General features: G+C 41.4%; 2 pseudogenes; both read left to right on the top strand.

Annotated features, from left to right (window-relative positions):
- The first annotated feature begins 1,707 nt into the window (after positions 1 to 1,707).
- LOC147004942 (uncharacterized) lies at positions 1,708 to 6,393 on the top strand (annotated as a pseudogene).
- A 4,704-nt stretch (positions 6,394 to 11,097) lies between these two features.
- LOC110287631 (anaphase-promoting complex subunit 5 pseudogene) lies at positions 11,098 to 12,485 on the top strand (annotated as a pseudogene).
- The last annotated feature ends 8,300 nt before the right edge of the window (positions 12,486 to 20,785 follow it).

The raw sequence follows: 20,785 nt of genomic DNA, 5'->3' as shown, positions 1-20,785 counted from the left end.
GGCAGGACCACCCAGTGCTCCTGGAGACTAGACCACAAACCCAGGAGTTTATAAGGAGGGAGCTACAGCTTCAGATACATTGTAACAGAGGATGGCCTTGCTGAAAGCAATGGGAGGGGAGGCCCTTGGTCCTGGAGAGTTTTGAAGCCCTAGTGTAGAGGGTTGTTAAAGCATTAGGGAAGGAAAGGGTGGGTGTGGGAAGGAGCACCCTCATCCAGGCAAAGGGGAGGAGGAGAGGGCAGATATTGTTTCAGGGTTTGGTGGAGGGGTATGAGATGTAATCGAATGGAATAATTAATATATAATTTTTAAAAAACACACATATTCCAGGCATTTCTTTTTAAGAATGAAGACTCAGGAGCCAGCTCAGAGAGTCAGGAAAAGCACCCAGCTGACCTTCCTACTCTGCTGACCTCCCAGAAGGAACACATTCTTTATCCCTCTCCACACTGTCTTAAATATCCTTGAACTTAAAGACCTTCCTTTGGTTTAGTTATTTTCATTCCCTTTCAACTGGTTAATTCTTCTGCCTCTTGACCTGGAGTTGACTTTATTTTGTCTTCCAAGAAAAGTGTGTGCTACACCTGAGCCAGACAAGAACTTTCAGCAAACAGAAAGCTCTTGGGTTAAAAGTCTGTGCTAGGGATGAGCTACACCATAAAAAGGGTTTTGGTTAGTTTCTTTTTGTTTTTGTTTTTGTTTCTGTTTTTTTTTTTTTTTCCAGAAAATAGCAGAATCTTGGCGTTTACAATGGGATCAAATATCCTGCATCAGAATTCAGCAATGTTTTCTCCCTTATATTATCAAGCTCTCTGACAGTGCTCTGGTTGTTTCTAGGCATGTCTGAGTGCATCATCATGGGCATACCAGGATCCCAAGGACATCGGAATTGGGCTTTTGAACCTGTTGCACATGGCCAACAGGGACCTAAAAAGCACCAAGGAGACAACTGATCCTTATCACAAGGGATAAATCCCTCATCCCTCTTGTAACATAATTTACTGCAAGATGTCACCATTCCTGACCATGGCTCATTGTCCTATGTGCTGCTGAAAGGAAGGGTTCCTGTCCAGGGTTCACCCAACAAACCACAGAAACACTGAACTCAGTTAAACAATGTTCCACAAAGCTCTATATAGGACCTATTCAATTCAGAGTCACTATGCACTGTTATAACTAAAATGGCCTGATCAGAATTGATCACTTCACATGTGCTTTCTGTGGTTTTGTGTTGTTTTTTTGTTTGTTTGTTTTTCTTTATAAGTTAACAAAGAGTGATGTCTGGAGCCATGGCTCAGCACCCAAGACCTTAGCATATTCAAACTGGTGTGATTTCTCAGTAGTTTTTAATGTCTCATTTGATGATTGAAGACATTGTAAGGCAGGATGAGACATTTCTGTGAAAAGTTTGGAAGGGAAACACTCAGTTAGTTACATAGGAATTACTTAGGCAATGCCAATCAAGACTGGACAAACCCTGGCTTTGGAAGGAGGATGTGTTCAATGGCTGTGTCCCAGGAAATGGGTATCTGTTTGTGGAACATTGTAAGATTAACAAATGTCATTCAGAACATAGCAGGATGTGATCACCAGGACCTTCCTCTGAGTCAAGTTATTTTTCTATGTCAGTGATTGGCAGGCTTATTACAGCAACAATCTGAAATAGGGGGTGGACAGATAACAAAATGGCTGTAGCTATACTGGCAGGTATACACCTCAGCTTCCTGTCAGTACAGGGAGAATATTAGCAGGGAGGCAAAGGCTATAGTCCATGACATCAGCAATCCCTTCTTGGAAAAATCTATTGTCTCCTGGAGAGTTCTTGGCATCTCCTGTGATGTCACCAGTGTTGTAGCAACAATCTCACTTAGGATTCTCACTCAGTGTATAGCCACTAAGTTGGTGAACATGTTTTCTCAACTCTGCCATCTTTTTGGGAGATCCAGTGTGGATCGGAGAGAGGCCAGAGGGAGGAGGGAGGATGCTGGCCTTCCATCTGAGAGTAATGAAGGACGAAGGAGGTGGACTTGGAGAATGTGGCGTAAGTCCTGGGAAGTGGAAGTTGAGCTCTCTGGAAGGGGTGGCCTGAGATGGCCTTTCTACTAATGGGGCACAGGAACTGGAGTCTCTGGGTAGCAAAAGAATTCAATAATTATCAAAATTCTTGAGCATCAAGGATTTCAGAACATTACTTTCTCCATCCCCTAAGCAGGAGTTGGCAAGGCCAAAACTGTTATGCTAAGAAGTATTTACATTCACTGAGGATTGTGGGTGTTACATGGGGACGCTATGAGACCATCAGGAGTCACAGAGTGTCTAACCTATGCCCTTTTAGGGAAGGGCATGACTCTATTTCACTCTCAGGGTTCTTTACCTTCAGTGGCTATTTTGGAGTAGTATGATAGAGAGAATTGTGTTCCAGGACATGACTTCATGTTCTCAGAATTACTCTGAGATCCTGTCCATGACAGTTCCCACTTTACCTTTCTTTATTACGGGTTGTGAGAGGCTGGCATTTCTATACTGTAACCACAGACCTGTCAGAGTGGATACACCCAGACAGAGAAGGGATCCTATTGCTACTTCTTGGGTGTTTGGTGTTTTAGTAGGGGCAATTGATAGCATTTTGACCATGTTGTCCCACTGCATGACTTTTGAAGCCCAAGTCAAGGGCCTAGCATAACTGGGTAGGAGATCTGAGCATCTCCAAGCACTAAAGTACTTGAGAATAGTGATTTTACCATCTGACTTGTGAAACCACAGGAATAATGGCTCTGAAGCCAAACTGCACTCTGTTCAGCTGATAATCATCCTGAGTAAGCCATCTCTCTGGTAATAATAAACATGTTTAGGGAGATAGAGGAAACACCTGTCTGTTTACATCTCCTGGTCTCTCTAGAATACTGGTAGAACTGAGACCCACTGTGGAGGCCTCTCAAGCCCAGACCAAAGGCTTTCTGGTGTCACTAGTTTCCAGGCATGGTCTCTCTCTTGGTGGTCTGCCTACACTCTTTGAATTCTCACATGAAAGTATTTTTGTATTCTTCTACCTAAAGGGGCTCGAAGACACACATCATCCACTGCACCTGACCTAAGCAAGAATGAGTTCAAAAAGGAAAAGGAGAGGCTGACCACAGAGCTGCAGCTCCTTATCCAGAAGAGAAATGAGCAGAGTGATCACCTGAACGCTTTCAAAAAGAGATCCAACTACAAGAGGTATGCATTGTTCCAAACCCTGTGGTGTCAGTCTGGGGTCTTCAATGTCAGCCTCAGCTTATCCTTTAAAGGAGGTGGGTTCTATGAAGCTGTACCACCAGATCATCCCTATGCCCAACCTCATGTCCATGCATGCTTCATAGTGGAGAGGCAGAACCTGAAGCTTGGTCAGGAGGGAGATGAGAAATGGACTCTTCTGCTTCCTCCAGTGGAAAAGAAGGTCTTGTATTCTGAATGAAGAATTCAGGGATAGAAGGGGTGGACAGTGAGTTCCCAGCATGCATTTGGAAAGCACTTGACAAGATGTGGCTTTGTGAGGTTCTAGGTGATGTGAGTTTATGGTGAGTGTTTATACTTGCCTTGCAGATGACTGAGTGCTTAGAAGCTCCTCGTAGTATCTAGAGGGGCCTGGTCCCACATTTTCCTTCTCAGTGCTTGTCTAGAAGGCCTGAGGTTCATTCCTGTTCCTCTTTGTCTGTGTGCCTTATACTGAGAGACAGTAATGCTGCATACATTTCTTTTGCATCTCATTGTGCTCCTTGTTTCTGTCTCTGTCTCTCATTCTCTGACTGTTTCCTTTTCTCCTCCATATATGTGTGTGTGTGTGTGTGTGTGTGTGTGTATGTTCAAGTGTGTGCGTCTGTGTGTGTGCACATGTACCTACATGTGCATGAGTTTTGTATGTTTAATTTTCCCTCAAACCTTGGGAAGCTATGGGATCTGTGTTTTGACTTGAGGATTTATCTTCATAAGAATTTCAAGGTGATGTTAGTGCTGAAGTCTCAGAGCTCCTACTTTATTCAACACTCTTCTTTGACTATGTGGTCGCAGTTGTTCACACACTTGTATCTCTTGGGCGTATTATAAAGCTGTGGTGATATCTGATCACATCTCCAGGGTTATGTTTAAGGTCTATTTCTATGTTATAAGTTATTCAGGATTTACCACCCCAGGTGTGAAAACAGAAAAAATGTAATCACAGGTTTCTGATGGGCAAAAACCTGTGGCCTAGGATCTTGAGAACATAGCTGGTTAGACTGAAACATCCAACCCTACTGAGTGAACACAGGGAGCCATGGAACCCTCAATCTTGATGCTTAGCTTCTGCTGTCCTGGACCAGGATAACAAATTTTCAAAGCTGAAGATCATCCCAGTATATAGAATCCGGAATGTGCTTTCCAAGGCTGGGGTAGTCCAGCATTCAGCCTGAGAAATGTGTTCCTAAAAGCCCATGTTCATGGAATTCTTTCTTCCTAGGACCAAGCCCTTGGAGAAGATAAATCCATTCTATGAACAACTGATATCAGAGAAGAACCAGATCCTGTCCTCTCAGTACAAGTTAGAGAAGGGGATATTTGAGGCCCAACAGAACATCCAGGAGCTCATTAAGTGGAAATTCTACTTTATGTAAGTACCATTTAGCAAGCCAATCAACAGTGGAATGGCAATTTCTGCCTTCCTTGGGTTATGGACTGGAGAATCTGCAGTTCTGCTTCTATCCCTTCTGCTTTTAGTCATCAGTGTGCCTTGGGATAATAGACTCAGTTTTCATAAATCCGTTAGAGACTCTTACCCCTCCCAGCATTGTCCCAGCATCCTTAGAAGCCTCTCAGTAGAAGAGTGATTGTGCATAGTCATTATGCAGTACTGAGAGCCTGGTTCTCAGGCAGTGTTTTAGAGAGCTGAGTGTGACGTAACACAAGGATAGAATGCCCTCCCTTTGATTCTGCTGATCTACTCTGATGCTATTTGCACCCTACTAATTGATGTTGCCCTAGTGCATTGGGCAGTCAAAGATAGATGGAGATCCCACTTTCTTTTGGAGAGACATGGACCCTCATTGGTGTTCAGGCTGTAGCAATGATTTCTTCTTCCCTGAAATGGCTGTTTGCTGTTTGTACAGCTGTCATGGATTTATTGAGATGGATTGTATTAGGTCTTCATGGGAACCAGGATCCTGGTGGGGTTAATGGGCCTATACCTAAGAATGAGAGGAGGAGGCTGCAGGATCTTACTATGCAGAGGGTGTTTCCAGGAACATACAGAGCCAGATCATGATGGAAAAGAAGAATCTTACAAAGATGTCTGTCCCACTGAAGAGGGAGAGCAAGGAAGTACAGATTGATTGGGCTCTCATTGAGAAATATTTGGTTGACTTGAACCTGAATGGACGAACAGGAGCAGACCAGCAACCATGAGACCCAACAACTTCAGGTAGGGACAAACAGCTCAGTCAGGCTAATGCTGTCTGACACCATTTGCCCCATTGGATTAATCTTTGCTTTCCCCTACTGCTTTTCTAACCCACACTCCCAACCAGCCACCCACCTCATGGAATGTAGTTGTTCACTGCTCTTTTTATACACACATATTCTGGGAAGTTAGCCTCTTGTGAGAAACTAAATCATTGGCAAGTGTACCTTGCTGCACTGCTTTAATATGAAGTCTAGAAAAGGTGACAGATGAATAACATACCACATTTCTGCATGTGTTCATGAGAAGTGGGATGATATGTAGAGTTTTGAGCAGCATCTATGTCCTGGGACAGAGGTCATGCAAGGGCCATGTGACTTGAAGTGGGAAGAACCTTCCAGGGTTAAAATCGAAATGCAAATATCAAATGAATGCTTCTCATGGTCATTAATCTGGGGGGCATGTGGGCTTCTCCTTTCTTCTTGCAATCCAATGAGGTCTCTTCCTGTTGCCCAATTCTTGGTTTGCAAGCATAGAAGTCTGAGTGACAGCTTGCCAGTTCATGTGTTTTTGAGTGTTGTTTGACATTTTGCCCTGCATGTATATAACAGCAATGGTTTCAGTTAATAGATCAGTGTTAACTGTCCTTTTGAGGTGGTGGGAGACAGCAGTCTGAGAGCTGATATTTAGGTCTCCACCAAGCTTGTGTCTTAAGAACTGCCTTCCTCTCCTAGGACTCAGAGACTCCAGCAAGAGCTGAAATGTGCACATCCCAGGAAGAGAGCCTCCTGCAGAATGAATTTCCACCTCAGGAGCCCCCTGCTGAACTCCATCCCCAACATCCCCAATCTACCTTGGATGAATCTTATTACATTCAGTACATTTATGCAGTGTGAATAGGAGAAAGCCAGTGAGCCAGCTGATTCAGGGTGTTATACCCTTTCCTGTTCTGGCAACACCCTTTGAGAGACATCTGAGGTGACTGCCTGGCCAACAGCAGTCCAAGTGGAGATACAGGCTGTAGGTCTGTACTTCTTAATATGCAGTGAAAGGGTGCTGATGTAGAATCATTTTCTGTTCATTTTGGTTAAAGTTTTGTTCTTTATTGTTTTATCCTTTTTTTAGGTTTTGAGGAATTATATGTTCTTGTTTTATTTTCATGGTTAGATTTTTCTTTTATCTCTTTTTAGTAATTGTACTTTTAAAGCCTGTTTATTAAACATTTTATTTCTTATAAATAAAAATTGATTTACAACTCTTGACTCTTAAGTCCATCTTCCTTATTCAGGTTTCCTCTCCCCTCCTGTAAACCTAAAACCCACAACCAGAGATGGATCTATGTAAGTGTCAGGCAGCCTGGGCTACAGAATGAAGTCAGTGTCACCAAGGGGTATACAAGAAGATGGTCTCTTGTGGATATATGTGGCTTACTCCATGGAAATACACTTTATGCTGCAATCTGTTCCACACTGTATCCATGCTGCTATGTAGTCTCCTACACCTAAATTATAGCACTCTATAACACACATTCATGACTGACACTGTGGACCAGATATTGATTAATATACAGTCATTGCTCTAATGCTGCCGAGGAAATAAAAACATTCCCAAAGGAATAGGAAATTAATCAGGAAGGCCAGAGCCATGTGCCTCGGTTTTGCTTGCACTACAGCATCAGTGACAACCACACCAAAGAGATAATGGCTTTCCTTGTCAGGCTTTGAAATATCTTTTGGTAGATGATGTTGTTCTTGAACATACATTTGCTGTGGTTTTATTGTTTGTTTGTTTATTTGTTTGTTTTGTTTTTGGGCTGTTTAGAGATATTGTTGATTACGTGAATGGTTGTTTTTCCTACTGTATGTCTGCAGCCCTTCATGAGTGTAGTAAACTCAGAGGACAGAAGAATGAATAATAACCCCTGTTTAGATGACTGTTAGGCCCCATGTGGGTGTGTTGAGAGAGCAGTAGATTCCCCACACCTTCTGCTGGTGCCCTTTGTCCTTCTAGTGCCTGTGCTGGATCAGGTGGACTGGACCACCTCCAAGTAAGTGGAGAAATCTCAGGAGATGTGTAGGTGCAGGTGCTTGAGCTGTGCATGCTCATTCTCCTAGGCTGCCTGGCGTGTATGCAGGGCTCTGGTGTTACCACTGCTGGCTGTGTGCTCAGGATCATACCCCAGTATCCCTGATTTTCAATTTTAGAGCAGATCTTTCACCTCTAATCTAGGATGACCATGTAGATTAGGCATATCTTTAAAATTCAGAATTGATTCTGGCCTACTGTAGGCTGCGTTGGGCTGATGAAACCCTCTTAGTTAGAACAAAAGTATCTTAACATGAGCAATGTGGGGAGGAAACTCAAGAGCAGCCACAGTGAATGGAGCCTGCAGCTGTGGCCACATGTTTCTGGTGGAGAGCATGCACATGCAAGTGGGAACCTAGGAGACACAGTTGCAGCTGACCTTTTCCCATAGCAGATCTGGGAGTATATTGAGAAAGGGCTGCTTCCAGATGACTGCTGTCCAATTAATGGAATAGAAATAATTAATTGAGACTGGAGATTAGTCAGAGCATTATAGTGTGGAGGAAGTATTCACCAAATAGTATTGACACACAGAACATTTAAAATCTCAGCAGAGTATCAGGATAGAGGCTTTGGTTACTCTCTACATTAGGTCTTCTGATATTTATGAACTGACAGAGAAGTTCATCAGCAGTGTGGAAACTAAAAGGGGGCCCTGGTGAAGAGAGAGAGGAAAGACCCAAAGCCCAACCAGAATCCCACCTATGCTCTGGTCAGGTGGACATGGGAGGGCTGCCAGACTCTTTCCACTCAGCCCCGGGTGGGCATCCAAGCCTCTGACTCACTCTTCATTGAGTAGACAATGGGGAGCCCAACCTGGGAGCCCCAGGGCTACTCTCTAAGGCCCTGCTGTAATGGGAGAGAGGGATGAGGAAAGAGAGGTTCCCATTCTGGCGAGAGTGAGCACAGCCCTGATGAACAGAGACAATCTGTGGTTTTAGAGCTTTATTATAGAAAGGCAGGGGAAAGAGAGAAGGGGAATAGAGGAGGGGGAATGAGAGAGAGGAAAGCTAGAGAGAAAGAGAGAGTAAGAGGGAGAGAGTGAGATGAGAGGAGAGAGGAGAGGAGAAGACAGGAGAGAGGGTGAGGGTAAGAAGTAAGAGAGAGACAAGTAAGAGAGTGAGGTGGAACCAAGCAGCCACCCTTATATTCATTCTTTACTGTTGCTAGGTAACTGGGGAGGAATTTAGACTGAAGGTCAGAAGCTTGGAAAATTGCCTACTTCTAGCCATGCTTCCCATGTGGGTCCTGTGGGGGCCTGTAACTTAGGCAGGAGCCAGAGTTCCAGGAGCATGAGGGTATGCCTACCATGTCATGAAGGTAAATTATCACCCTTCTGGGGTCCAGACCACAGCTCAACTGGAGACCAGCCTGTCTGTGCATAGCCCAGTGCCCCAGTCAGCAGTACACTAGAACTGAGGTGGGACTAGGAGAAAATTTAGACTACACTAGCATGTTACTATTGTATTTGTGGGGACTCCTTGAATACCTTAGAACCCTGAGGGGCCTGGGTCTTTCTAAGTCCACTCATGCATAGTGGTGTGTTTGGTAAATCCTACCAGATGCATACATTAACCTGGTTTTTTTTTTTTTTTAACTTTCACATGTGACATGAGTCAATAATCCATGTCAGCCTTTAACAGACTAAATGGTCCTTAATGTACAGTGTGGACTGAGTCTCCTTATTTTCTCCCTAGATAGCTAAACATTCCCAGTCTTGAAAGCATTTTGTAAACCATTCTCATGAACCAGTCATGAGATGGCCACATTGTAGGTTGAGTGTCTTCATCCAGCATGCCCTCTAATTGTTGCAGAAGATGAGTTGGGTTCCAGCCCTGGGATGTAATTCAGTGGTAGAGTATTTGCCAGCATTCACAATGTAGTAGGTTCATCCCTAGTTTCGGGGCTATAGCAGAAGAAAAATAAAATAACGAGCACTATTGCATTTGAGTTGTAACCTACAATGAAAAGAAAGATTCCAGAGAAGCTGCAAGTCACTCTAACCTCAGGCTACCCACCCCCCCAGCTTCCTCAAGGGATTCCATTTGTACAGTCTTTTTGTTAATTTACACATTATTCTAAGGTTGCAAAGAATGTGCACAATGTCAATAAATTACACACACACACACACACATACACACAAACACAAACCACATAGAACATAAATACAGATAAATCTCATGAAATGTTTTGGTTGAGATGATCAGCTGATGAGATGCATCAACTGGCATTCATCCTTGGTACCAAAACTAGAAACGAGTTCCTTCTTAGGGAACAAAGTAATAGAAGTAACATATCTACACAAATTCTTTCTATCTGTCTGTCACTCTGTCTCTCTGTCTCTGTCTCTCTCTGCCTCTCTCTCTGTCTCTCTGTCTCTGTCTCTGTCTCTGTCTCTCTCTCTCTGTGTGTGTGTGTGTGTGTGTGTGTTTGTGTGTGTGTGAGTGCATTCATGAACCCATTATAATTTTTTCCAATATGACTGGAAAGACAAAAGTGAAAAATATAGTGGAGGTGTATACTGACCTTGGTTAATGTCTCATGGCACCGTGCAGGTAACACTGACAGAGTAGGCTAAATCAATACACCCTTAAACCTGGCTATGCAGGGTTTTAATGAGGCAGTCATGTGCATCACATGCTTCAGTTCCCAAGGAGAGGCAAAGCCTAATCCCATTGAGAGATTGGTAGAATTGGATGGCAGGAAATAAAACAGAAAAACAATCAATGAGAAACAAAGAGGATAATTAAAAGATTCAAGGAATCCAAGAGCTGGCTCTTTGAGAAAATCAACAAGACAGACAACCCCTTACCCAAATGAAAGAAAAGGCAGAGAGACAATGCCCAAATTACCAAAATCAGAAATGAAAAGAGGGACATAACAGTGAACACTGAGGAACTTCGAAAAATCATTAGGTCTGGCTTCAAAAGCCTGTACTCTAAAATACTGAAAATAATCAATATGAAATTGTTAATATTCTAAATAGATACCAATTACCAAAGTTTAATCTAGATCTAGTAAAGTAACTAAATGATTCTATATTCCCTAAAAGAAAAGAAAGAGTCATCAAAAGACATTAACTCCCTGCCCCCCCAAAAAAAGCCAGGATCACATGGTTTTAGTGCAGAATTCTCCAAAACTTTTAATGAAGACCTAATACCAATAGTCCTCTAAATACTCAACTAAATAGAAACAGAATGATCATGGCCAAACTCCTTCTCTGAGGCCACAAGCAACCTTGTAACTAAATCACACAAACACAACATGGAAAGGGAATCAGAGAAGAAGTTCCATCATGAACATTCAAATATCACACACAGAATCCAAGAACACATCAAAGACACTATCTAAGATGTTCACGTAGGCTTCATTTCAGTGTTGATCGATAAGAATGCCCACCAACTCAATCCACCAAAATAGAAAAAATAAATAAATAAAATAAAATAATTATCAACTATTGGATGCTGAAAAACCCTACACAACTTCTTGTTAAAAGTCCTCCAGAATAGAAGGATACATGGTACATCCCTAAACATAATAAAAGCAATAAATAATCCAAAATGTACTGCTTTCTTCACAGAGTGATCCAATAGAACATAGCTATGTGGTCTCTTCTGCCCCAGCACATAAAGCCAGCTCAAACAGTGCTGCAGACACATGTGATCCTTGGACTCCTGGGCAATCCTAATTGCCTCCTGCAGGGCAAGCTCTGCCTGTTGATAGTGACCAAAGAGGCAGTGCAGGGCAGCCAGGTTGAGAGCAGCATATCTCAGGCTCTGGCCATAATCCTCTTCCCCATTACATTTGCCCTCAGCTCCAGTGAGAATCAGACAGTCAAAATACTGCAGGAGGCTCTGCGTTGAGCTGAAAACATCTTGACCACGGAGGTTTTGCTGGGAAAATGGCCAACAGACTGATGGATGCCCTAAAGGACTCTGACCTCCTGCACTGGAAACACAGCTTTTTGGAACTTATCGATATCAGCATTGCACAGAATATGGCCATCTGCAGGCTGCACGGCCGCAGCACCAGGACACTGCATCAAGTCCAGATGTTGCTGAGCATGAACAGCCTGGAGTCGCTGAATGAGGGCGTGCAGCAGAACAATACTGAGTCCTTTGCCTTTGCTCTCTACCATCTTGCAGAGCTCCATGCAGAACAGAGCCGTTTCGTGGCTGCTGGTGATGTATTAAAGCACTTGAAAGACCTATTTCCACCCAACAATCAGCACGCCCAGAAATGGATGCTGTGTGACCAAAAAGTTCAGTTTGACAGAGCACTGAATGATGGCAAATTCCATCTGGCTTATTACAGGAATCACAGCGCTTAATGACATAGAAGGTGTATACAGGAAAGCAGTCATACTGCAAGCTCAGAACCAAATAACAGAGGCACACAAGCTTCTGCAGAAGTTGATGACGTACTGTCAGAAGTTAAAGAACACAGAAATAGTAATCAGGGTCCTAATGTCAGTGACAGAGCTGTACTGGAGCTCTTAGTCCCTGACAATTGCCATCCATGCCTGTGCTCCTGGAAGCTCTGGCCCTCTCCAAAGAATACCAATTACAGTACTTGGCCTCTGAAATAGTGCTCAACTTGGCTTATGCCCAGCTCATCCTTGGAATCCCAGAATAGGCCTCAACCCCTCTCCACATGACTAGCTGATGGGGCTATCCTGGACAAAGGTCGTGCCATGTTCTTAGTGTCCAACTGCCAAGTGGCTTCGGCAGTTTCCTATGACCCAGTGATGAAAGCAGAAGCTCTGAAAGCTGCCATTCATAACCTCAGTGAAGCCAAGATCTACTTTGCAAAAGTTGACTGTAGAGAGCACATCAGGGATGTTGCTTAATTCCAGGACAGGCTGTACCACGCTCTTGGCAAGACCCAGGAGAGGAATCATTGTGCCATGATCTTCTGGCAGCTGCACCAGGGGATGCCCACCCATGGAGTGCCCTTGATTAACCATCTCAAGACAGGACTCCCTGCTTGATGTTGTATATTTAGGGACTGGGTCATTACATGCTATCAATAAACTGTTATGATAAAAAAATAAAAAAAATGAATAAAATTAAAAAAATAAAAGCAATAAATAACAAATCAATAGATAGCATCAAATCAATAAGCAATAGGACACATAAAGGGGATCAGGGGGATGCAAATGGGAAAGAAGTCAAAGGATAGCTATTTGCACATGATATGATAGTATATGTAAGTGATGCTAAAGGGTCTACCCTGCTGGTCTCTTCATAATCACTGCTAATTTCTAAGCTCCTGCTAAGCAGTACCAATTGTTCCAGTAAACCCCTCTACTTTTGACTGTAAAAGCAGAGCCATGTGGCTGAGGCTACCAAGTTCTGCTTCTTGCTGGGGCTGGAAAATGCCCCCTTGTTCTATTACATTATCACCAAATCTTCATGTTTAATGATTTCACTCACTGCCTAAGCTTGGTGGTCCTGGAACTTGCTCTGTCGACTGACCTTGAACTCAGAGATCTTCAGGCCGCTGTCTTCTGAATGCTGGGATGAATGCCATTGTCTACCATGCCTGACTCTAAGCTTTTGTCTACTTGTAACTCTCTCTCTTCTAGACTGGTGTTGAATTTGGAGATCTCCTAGAGCATCTCATGGCCATGGTTCTCAAGATATAAATCAAAAGCCTGTGCATTCAGCCTCAAGTTCTGGATCACAATAGGACCATCCATTTCTGCATAGTAGTTCATTCCACATTAAAAGTACAAATAAAAACTATAACCAGGAAATACAGCTGAATATCACATAACTATTGCTAGTTTAGGTGTAATAACAATAAGCTTAGGTAGTTGGAATCTTGCACTGAGATCATCACTCCCTTAAGCTGCTTATCTCCTTCCACACAGGATCCAGCTCCATTTCAATTCTTACTGCTCCTTTAAGTCTTGCCCCTCATATTTTATATTTTTGCTTTATCAGCTTGGTAAACTTCATCAAAACACTTTCATGAGAGTGAACCAGAGGACAAAGTCTATGCTGGGCTCTTGTTAGACTTCAGTTGTCATGCAATTTTTCTGACTCTCTTCATGCTAGACAGGGCCTCCTCAGTCTCTTCAGATAATGGCAAAGGCATCCAGATTCTTCACCCAAATGCCACTCAAAGAGTTTCTAGGCCACATACTGATATCTTCCTCCTATAAAACCTTTTGCATCACTTTAAGTCACCCTCAGTACCAAATTCTTCCATATTTCTTGTAGGATGGGCCAAAGGCAACCCTTAATGCATTGGCATTGCACCACTTTCCAAATCAAAAGTCACCAAACTCACCTTCCTCCAAGCAAAGACAAGGTCAGGCCTATTATGTCAATATCTCACTCCTGTTGGCAAAGACTGACTTAGGGTTTCTATTGTTCTACAGAGACAACATGACCAAAGCAACTTTAATTAAAAAAAAATAAAATAAAATAAAAATAAAACAACTTTGAATTGGGGCTGGCTTACTGGTTCATAGGTCTAGATAGTCATAGCATTTGAAGAGGTAAGAATGTATTTCCTCTTCTGAATTCAAACAGGGGAAGTTATTGTCACTGGTAGCTAGGAGAAGGGTCTCAATTCCCACTCCCACAGTAACACATTTCTTCCAGCAAAGCCAAATCTACCTCAGCATGGTCTCACCTCTTAATAGTGATACTCTCTGAGACCAGCATATTGAAACAACCACACCCAGTGTCTCAGTTAGGCTTTTACTGCTGTGAAAAGACACCATGACCAAGGCAAATCTTATAAATGACAATGTGTAATTGGGGCTACTTTCAGCTTCAGAGGTACAATCCAGTATCATCAAGGCTGCAACATGTCACCATCCTGGCAGGCATGGTATAGGAGGAGCTGAGAGTTCTGCATCTTAATCTGAAGGCTGCTAGCAGAATCAGAGCCTCCAGGGAGCTAGAGCTAGGCTATTACAGCCTGCACCCACAGTGATACACCTATTCCAACAAGGCTACACATCCAAACAGCACCACACCCTGGGATGAGTATTTACAAACCTTTTCATTCTACTCCCTAACCTCCATAGGCTTGTTCTAACACATAAATCTGTGGGGGCCATATTTAGCCTTAGCATAATAAAAACATACATTTAGTCCAACTCCCAACTTCCCACAGTCTATAGTATTGTCCATGTTAAAAGGCCAAAGTTCAAACTCTCTACTGAGATTCATCCAATCACTTAAGTGGAAACCTCAAAGCATGACAGCAAATGAGCTGGGAAAATTACAAACATCTGCTTGTCTTATATGAAAGTGGTCTTCCAATCTCCAATGCCATTTTCATCTTTGTTTACTGCAAACTTCTTTTTCCTGGGCTGGTTCTACTCCCTGTTATCAGCTTTCTTCAGCAAATAGCCTATGGCTCTGGCATCTCAAAAATCTTGATTCTCCAAAGAAACTTCAATGATATAGCTCCTTCCACAAATGAACTTTCAGGCTCCCCCAATGGGCTTGCTTCACTTCTCCAACTCTGCACTCTATAGCATTCTAAGCTCTCTACTCTTGCTGCTGTTCTTAGTGATCATCACATGGTACTGGCATCTCCAATACACTGGGATCTTCAGTTGCAACTAGGCTTCAGCAATAACATCTCACAGGTTCTCTTCATAGTGCCAAGCATTATCCCTTCAGTCCAGAACTGTCAATTGCAATGGAGGCTGCCTCTCCACCAATGGCCTTCCATGGCTTCTGATAGTGCCATGCTTCAGCTGCTCTTTATGACCCCTTCATGCCTTTAATACCAGTATCACCAGGGTAACTCTTACACATTGCCAAGTACAGCTGCACCACAAGGTACAACCTTAGCTATCTCTGGAACACTGCTTCTTTGTGCTCTCAGAAAACACTTCCCAGAAGTTATCACCTCAGTGATGCTGGTTTCTTCTTAATCACCACTAATTTCTTAGCTACAGACAACCAGCATCAATTGTCCCAGTAGTCTCTTGCTTCTCTTGACTATAAAGCCAGAGACACATGGCTGAAGCTGCCTAGTTCTGCAGCTTGCAGAAACTGGAACATGGCCCCCTTGTTCTATTACATTATCAGTAGCTCTATTTTCCAACTCCTTCACTGTTTATGCTTGTTTGTTATGAATCTTGCTCTGTAGAGTGACCTTAAATTCAGAGACACAGGAAAACACTCAACTGACCATCCTACTCTGCTTACATCTAGAAGTGAAACATTCTTTTTTTTTCCTCTACTCCCTTTATGTTTTTCATTAATTTTGTCAACTGTTATACAAGTCTTTACTATCCAATGCTCTTCTTTTTTAAATGAGGTATTTCCTTACTTACATTTCCTTTTTTTTAATTTTCTTTTTTTTTCATCTTAGGTATATTTTTAATTAGGTATTTTCTTTATTTACATTTCAAACGTTATCCTCTTTCATGGTTTCCCCTTTGAAAACCCCCTATCTCATCCCTCTTACCCTACATATCAACCCACCCACTCCTGCTTCCTGGTGCTGGCATTTCCCTATACTGGGGCATCATGTCTTCACAGGACCAAGAGTCTCTCCTCCCATTGATGTTCAACAGGGCTATTCTCTGCTACATATTCACCTAGAGCAATAGGTCCCTGCATGTGCCCTTTTTGATTGGTGATTTAGTCCCTTCTCCTCCTCTATGTTGTCTTAAATACCCTTTGTTCAAAAAAACTACTTTCTGATTACTTATATTTTTTGCCTGTCAGCTGGTTACTTGCTCTGCCTACTGACTAGTGGTTGACATTATTTACCTTTGGAATAAAGTTGTGTGCTAGGGTTGAGGCACAAGAGAAGAAAGAGAGCCTTTGTTTACAATAAACAGAAAGCTCTTGGTTTAAAGCTCTGTGCTAGGGGTGAGTTACACCACAACAAGGGATTTTCAGTAGGAAACACAGTCCTGTGGTTCAAGTGTGATCAAACATCCTGCAGCATTAGCCAGTAATGCCCTGTTCATTGTATAAATGGAGCTCTCTGGCAACTTTTCTGGTTGTTTCTAGGCATGTCTAAGTTCGTCATCATGGGAATTCCAAGGAACATCACAACTGGGCTCTTCAAGCTGTTGCACATGACCAACAGGGACCCAAAATCACCTAGGAAACCCTGATTTATTAATTTATTAAATTTACAGTGAAAAGATCAGCTTAGCAATGTTGGTAAGGTCCTGAAACACTTGCCCCTCCAGAAGGGAGAGGCTAATTAACATTTCTCAAACCACAGGGTGGGAACTGACCTATGGATGGGGAAATATTCAGAAGGACAGTCTGTTGCTCACCTTCAGACAAGGGATGTCCTTGTCAACTCATTCCCTAAAGACCAGTTTAAATGGTGCCCTGCTCTTCCAATCATATTGTGCCTAGTTGCTGATTCTCTATTCTACCCCTGAAAACCATATAAAAACTCACCAGTTGGGTGCTGGGGGCCGCTGCCTCTCCTTTGGTTCTGGGAAGAACCTGGTGCACTGGAACAATAAATTCCTATTCCTTTTTGCATCAATCCCAGCTCCATGTGTTTCACTCACAGGATCTCCAGAAAGCTAAGGCTCCCTGGAGTCTTACAACAGCATTCTGTTTGCATATTTGCCTGCAGGCCAGAAAAGGGCACCAGATCTCAAGGTTAACTTTCTAGATGGTTATCAGTCACCATGTAGTTGCTAGAAATTGAGCTCAGGATCTCTTGAAGAACAGCCAGTGCTCTTAACCTCTGAGCCATCTCTCCAGCTCTGAAAACCCAGGCTTCTGACACAAATGAATTTCCTATCCTTCTTGTCACATAATTTATGGCAAGGTGTCACCATTTCTGATTTTGGCTTATTGTCCTAAGTGCTACTGAATAGAAAAGTAGGGATTCAGGAGTCAGCCCACAAACCACACAAACTCTGCTCTCACTTAATCGGGCATAGTTTATAGAATGCACACCAATAAGGTCACCTTGTTCAGGAAACTTAAGAAATGCCTGACCAAATGATATTGTATTTAAGGAAACTTTCATGAGAATAACATAGAAATTCATAAGTAATTATCAATAAAAACTTATCAACGAAGCTTAAGCTGTACAGTCATACAAAATATATTTTGTAAAAATTACACTTCGATGGCCAGACATTTGTCTCCATTGGTAGGTGGCACTAATTGATCTTGACTAAAGTATGCATATACCCAAATAAAATTAATGAACGTTGCTCAGAAAATCAGATTATATTTTTGCAATAAACATACACAAATTTGTTCTCCAACTATAATGTCTACCAGTAAGAAGTCAAAGTATAATTCTATCCTATTATGAACAATAAGAAAAATATGAATTTAAAAAAATTTGTTAGCAACTTGGCATGACATGTTGCTAGTCAGATTCCACATTGTTTACTTCCATTTGTTCAGACATTCTCATAAGAGTGTCAAACAATGAAATATCACAGAAGAATGTTGTTGGGCCTACCAATACAACTTTTATAATTTAAACTAGAAAAGATGACTAATTTCAGTTATAAATAGGCAACCTGTGATTTATGACTCTGTGTATATAAAATATGAACTTATATATTTGCAGCATATATACTTATATAAAATAAGATATTAAGAGGTTTATAGGGGGATTAGTGAAGTATTCTTTAAATAACCTGAATTCAAAAATAATCTGAAAACCTTAAAGCAGCTTTGTTATGACTTCTTAACGAACAGTTTCCAGTAAATAAAAATGATCTATGAGTTACACTTCTTAGATATCTATGAAAGTGATTGAAGATAGGGATTCAGCAGCAAAGTGCCATAAAAGGGAGACTACTCAAAAGACAAAAGAAAGAAAACCTCAGACAACCATGCAAAAACCCTCATTTGGATGTGAGATGATTAGAAGATAAACAATGAAAAAAAGAAAAGCTCAGCAGAGGTGGATCTCAGTTAATTACTTAGAAAGGATAAAATGCAATACTTGTAACAACAGGCTCCTCAAAACAAATGTGAACCCACAACAAACAATGGCCTCCTCAGATCCCTTCTATGCAGTGGAGGGTGGAAGGTAAAGTTAGCCCACAGGAAAAAAGCACATAGCACCACAAGGACTTATCACAGCTTCAAACTCAATTGTTCTTCATGAATTGTAAAAATGTTAAGTACAGACTAAACAAGAATGTGTTTAAATTTGTATCATCAGTTTCCTTGGGAGAAGACCTTTATGGAAGTGTATGAAAGGACTTTGTAGAAAAATGTATTTATGCAGTAGGCAGAAATAAGAAGGATATCTAGAAATATCTATATTATGTAAGTACAGGATAGAGGCAATACATCACAGTGTTTCAGAAGCTAGAATTTTGTGCTATGAGTTTTAAGAATGAAAGGAAAGTTTCCAGGTAGTGTTTCTTTCACACAAATGCCTGAGGCTAAGTGTCTGGACTGGTGATAGACCACCAGGATTCCTGGCACATGTGGTATCCAGGGCCACAGAAGTTTCTAGATTCTGTGACTATTTATGTAGTATGCCAAACACATACTTCGAGAGTAACCAAGATTAGATTTTCAAAGATTGCCTAGTGAAGCTGATATGAATTGCCAGAATACTTTTTGCTTTAGAGAATGCTTCCAATTAAGAAAAATAAGGACTGATATACCTCCCCACCCACCCACCCAAATCAATCAAATGAATGTTTTTCACTTCTAGGATGTAGAAGATGCACTTCCCCCTATACATCCAGATTTACTGGACAAGACTTTGCATGTTATGTGTACAAAGAGCCAGGAGGAACTGAAAGGTATAAATATTCAAGCTAGAAACTTTAAGGAGCTAAAGAAGACTATGATGAAGGTGGATTGGAGAAGGCTCACTTACAAGCTGAAATTACTGTTCCTTCAACAGTAGCAAAACCTCTAATCCTCAATGTCAAAAACATAACCTACAGGAGAATTAGTGTCCAGAAAGAAGATGATAAACCAGGCATCCTTCACCATTTTCTCATGGATATGGTGCAAAAGAAAGGCAGCTAAGATCTCCTTCAGAAGTTCATGGGCTTATTATATCATACATATGTGATGTCTCAGGCAATCTAAATGTCATTTGCTATATCAAACCAATCGTTTTGAAAATAAAAGTAAATAGAGAAACTATAGTTAGTATTTGAAAATTATATTCATGAAAAAATTGAAGATTTAAAAACAACCAATGGAAAGAATTCACCAATTATGTACTCACAGTATGAAAAGAAACAAACTACCGAACAACTGGTGAACAACTAGAACAACTGGACTTTTAGTAGACTGTTAGCATCTAAAACCACAGGCATTATGGAAATGGGTTTGCAAGCTTCCACAAACCAAAAAGCTAACAATGTTCTCAGAAAAAAAGTTCAAGGAAAATAGCTGAGTTTGTGCCTCTTTGCTACAGTCATTTTACCCAATGATTTTTCATCAATATATTTGAAGAGTGTCTTTTTTTTGCTTTGTTACAAGTTTTCCTGAAACTGTTTCCAAGTTGGAACATGGTATTTGGTCAAAGTCGCTACTACTGAGCTCCAGAATTAATTCTTTATTATCTTCTTTAGAGTGAAAATTTGACTTTTTAACATAGACTGTAGTGATTCTGGAATGTTTGGTTGCATGTTCATGTAAATGTCTGATTTTCATATTTTTTGCAATTGTACTAATTCATTGGGACTGATTTATGACTGCAGGTCATGGAAATCTGCTATTTCGTATGTAAATCAGAAAATTAAAAAAAATATGCTTCCTTGGGTTTGATTTATGATTTAGTCACAAAAGGAGCTTGATAAATATCAGAATGTCTATCTCTATGTACACTCTCCTGGATTTATACTTCTTTACAAATTTACACGAAATGCTTTGCAGTCTTAGATCGCTATCATGGCAATTTTCAAGTAAACTTGTGTACTTCTTCTCTTTAATTTAGGATTGGTCTGTTGAAGTCAGGCTTTTTAGGATTTAGAATGTGTAATAAGTCCATTACTCTCACATGTGAAGTCTTCTTTCAGGCACTTTCAGCTTCCGATTCCTCTGCATCCTCACCAAACTTTCTTTCAGTGTTCTGCCGTAATACCGTTGTATCCAGGCTGAAATTTAGAGTCAAACCTGTATCTGATTATCCTCAACAATGGATTTTCTTTAGTAAAAAGAGATAACTAGTATAAGATAACTAGTGTAAGTTGTTTAAAAAGCAAACAGGTAGATGGAATTCACTGTCAAGCGCCTTTGTTGGCATTTGATAGAAATAGCAATTCAATAGAAAAAACATTTCTTGAAATTCTTTTCATAAAGATTGATGAAAAAAAAAGTAAAAGGAAGG

The sequence above is a fragment of the Mus caroli genome, unplaced genomic scaffold, assembly GCF_978045245.1.
Source record: "Mus caroli unplaced genomic scaffold, Mus_caroli_1 scaffold_4, whole genome shotgun sequence".
Taxonomy (NCBI): Eukaryota; Metazoa; Chordata; class Mammalia; order Rodentia; family Muridae; genus Mus; species Mus caroli.
This window is presented reverse-complemented; position numbering and strand designations above follow the sequence as displayed.